This window comes from Nelusetta ayraudi, unplaced genomic scaffold (genome assembly GCF_046127955.1).
Source record: "Nelusetta ayraudi isolate G7.1 ecotype Tasmania unplaced genomic scaffold, CSIRO-AGI_Nayr_v1 ptg000059l, whole genome shotgun sequence".
Lineage (NCBI taxonomy): Eukaryota > Metazoa > Chordata > Actinopteri > Tetraodontiformes > Monacanthidae > Nelusetta > Nelusetta ayraudi.
Window position 1 is genome coordinate 296,620 of NW_027466109.1, and position 3,369 is coordinate 299,988.

Here is a 3,369-nt window from a genome sequence, read left to right on the forward strand (position 1 = left end):
CTTCGTCCACCTCAATAGGTCACCTCCCTGGGAGCCCAGTGGGCACACAGCCGAGTGCTTTTTACCGCGGAGCGGTGGGCGAGGGGGAAAATGGGAGAAGAGGGGTTTACAAGATGAGCCGCTGTGTCTGCAACCAACGGCAGTTACAAGGAAATAGACTCCTATTCTGGGGAAGACGCCGAGAGGCCACTCTCATTATTCCCGCTCCCAATATCGTTGCACTTAACAGTGTTTTTATGGATTAATGGCAGAAGCAATTTTTAAAAAAGCAGCACAGGCGGAACTCTACAGTCGTTACATCTCAGGCCACGAAATGTTAGGAGAAGTCTGCCAGCAGTTTTACTCCTCATGTCCCATTATGAATTAAAGTTACAATAAAAATGCATTAACTGGACCCGCTGGCACACAATGTGTCCCAAATGTTTTGGGATTCGTTCCCAAGTATCCGTCTGGTACAGATCCCATGGATGGCATTTGCACTCAGAATGTGATTGGGCCGATCTGCCACTCTGCCACCAATCAGATCTGTCTGTTCTTCCTGGTTTATCAGAGCAGCCTGAAGCAGCCACTTCTTACTCTCGTACCGTCTGCTTCCAATTTGTAATGGAACTCACAACTTTCCAAAAACCTGCTATTGATATTGATATTGATATTGATATTGAAATCCTGCTACCTGATATTGAGGCGCCGTTAGGATACTGCAGAGTCATCTCACATGATTTAACACATGCAGGAGTTGTGGGGTCACGGTGCTCTTGGTCTTTAATTTTTCAGCGAAGTTACCATGAACAACATGCACACTCAGTTTTTATTTATCACTTAGTCACATAGCACAGTTGTTTTGTTTTGTTTAGTTTTTTTCCCTAAAGAAGAGGCTTCGCCAGAGTGCACGACGCAGTGCAGGACACCAACCATCCCCGTAGAAATAAAACAACCACGAGCCAATGTCCTACTTTGTGCAAAAGATAAAAAACTATATTCAAAAGTTCACTCGAAACTGAAATGGGATTCCAGGAATGAGCGAATAAATTGTACACAGTTTACATTTTTCAGTAAAATTGTGTCTCTCCCCACTGGGCTGCAGCGGACGGACAAGTTTTGTACTAAAAAGGATGTGAGTTGTTCCAAGGACAGACTTTCGCTTTGACTCCTTCCAATTCTCCGACGCCCTGCGGAATACTTGAGCACGTTTTCTTTTCTTTCTTTCTTCTTTTTTTTTTTTTTTTAGCTGTCTTTTACTCTGTGTGCCCACGTAGCGCAACTCTGCAGCACAGAAAAGAAGATGAACAGGCCAAAACAATATTAAGGTTGGGAAGATTAAAAAAAAAAAAAACTCAAAAAATGCATGAACTAGAAATAGAATCTGCGTAGATACCGCAGAATGTAGCGGTTTATGTTTAATTCATAGTTTGGTTTATGCTTGATGCCGCTACTGGGGACTTTGCCAGTCGCTACTGAAGCAGCACTAAAAGAGGGTTCGAGGGGGGGGGCTTCAACTTGAGGCAACAATGTAACTTCCCGCTTATATCCTGGCTTTAATACCCTCCCTCCTGTTTGCCTCACGGACACATCGGATGTTTTGTTTCCGTAAGAACATATTGGAGGGGGGGAAAAAGTTTGTTTTACTTACAAAAACCTCCCTAATGAAACGGAGCGGAGGAGCGTCGACGTGCAGATCAGACTGACAGCATCACAAAAGGCTGTGTTTCTTTCAAAGTGGATGTCGCTGAATTGAAAGGCCCCCAGGCAGGACAGCAGGGCAGGGAGGGGAGGGGCTGTGGGCCCTGGAGGTTAAATAAGACATCACTTTGTCATCAATCTGGCAAATGAAAATCTACTTGTTTCCCCCCCTGAGAAACGATTTATCGACCGGCCGGACGCACACTCGCCGCGGCTGAGTCAGGAGGAGCGACGCAGCTTTGGGCCGCCGCTTTTAACAAACAGGGTTAAAAAAAAAAAAAAAAGAAGCTGTCATAACAGAGAAATGGATCCTGGGCCACGAACCGGCCCAGTACCTTAAATATTGGTACCGCAACACGGCTGCTTGGGTCAAAACACAGATCCTCATGATAAACAAGTTAGTCCGCTACAAGTGAAAGATACTCAGTCTGCGTTTTGATTGAGTTTGCATGACAAGTCTTAAACTCAGCGCATCCATGAACCAAGTTCATGGAGTTCAGCTTCGAAATGCAGTCAAATCTGTCTGAACTAACATAAAACAAATGCTTCATTATTGCATTCGCCTATTTAACCAAGAAAACCACTCCGGTTTCATATTCCATAAAGGCAAGCGGGAGGGGGTTGCGTGACCAATTATGTCAAACTTATGATTTAATCGTAGTTAAAGTCCCATTGAAACTTGTTCTCCACATCTGACCCATCCCCAGGAGTGTTGAGCAGCAGCAGTGAAGCGCTAAGAAGTTTTTAGGTGATCTAAGTCGAAGTCCAACCTCAAATACTGAGGGCCAAGTGGGGAGGATTTTTTTATTCTTTGGCATAACGTGGATCAAACCCACAACTTCATTGTCCCAGACCATTGAGATGATAGACTAGTTGGCCCAGAGTCAAACCTAGAACCTTCTGATCCATAGTCTTGGCCACTGCCCTGATCAAAAAAAGAGACACTACCAGGAGTGGGGTTCGAACCCACGGAGATTATGTTTCTATTGGATCTTAAGTCCAACGCCTTAACCACTCGGCCATCCTGGTACATTGATCCCTGTTGCGTTGTTCCAACTCTTTGCCCTGTGACGCCCCGATCATCTGGGCAGGTTTCCACATCAGCTTCCAGCCTCCTCCTTCTGGTTGGTGGCTATCAACCAGCCAATTAGTATATACTGGTCAGTATAATCAAAGGAGTTGCTACTGGAGCTTTCATGAAACACTTGAAGAAGGTTTTTGTGACGCCTGCACAAAAACTGAACAGCTCAGCCAGTCAGGTGCATTTACTGCCTACACAGCCAGACACCACAAACTTAACGGCACAAGATCAAGCAAACGGATGGTGACATCATATCCTGAAAAGACTGAGTTCATAACTTGTAAAAGAAAACTCATGTAGGAATCAGAAATACAAACTGCCTGGAGAGGAGGGAAAGCAGGACAAACTAAAGCTGCACATCTGAAGTGCACAGCACCGCAAGCTGACTGGCTCCGGTGTGTTTCCAGCAGGCGGAGATAGAGGGCAGTGTTTGTCTGTTCCAACAGAGTGGGACATTCATGAAGCAGGATCAGGGAGGGTGATGGAGGATCATCAATGTTTTCACAGGGCCCAAAAATACATAAGGACTTTTTTTCCCCTTTTTTTGAAAAAGCCTGTAATGAGTGCGTCCTCTGAACCCCCACTAGTGGGCGGAGCTTCGGACCAGT

At 45.4% G+C, this 3,369-nt stretch overlaps 1 non-coding gene across 1 annotated transcript; it reads right to left on the reverse strand.

Moving 5' to 3' along the window:
• Window positions 1–2,625: 2,625 nt before the first annotated feature.
• Window positions 2,626–2,709, reverse strand: trnal-uaa (transfer RNA leucine (anticodon UAA)). The gene has a single exon. It is a non-coding gene; the product is annotated as a tRNA-Leu (tRNA).
• Between the last annotated feature and the right edge of the window lie 660 nt (window positions 2,710–3,369).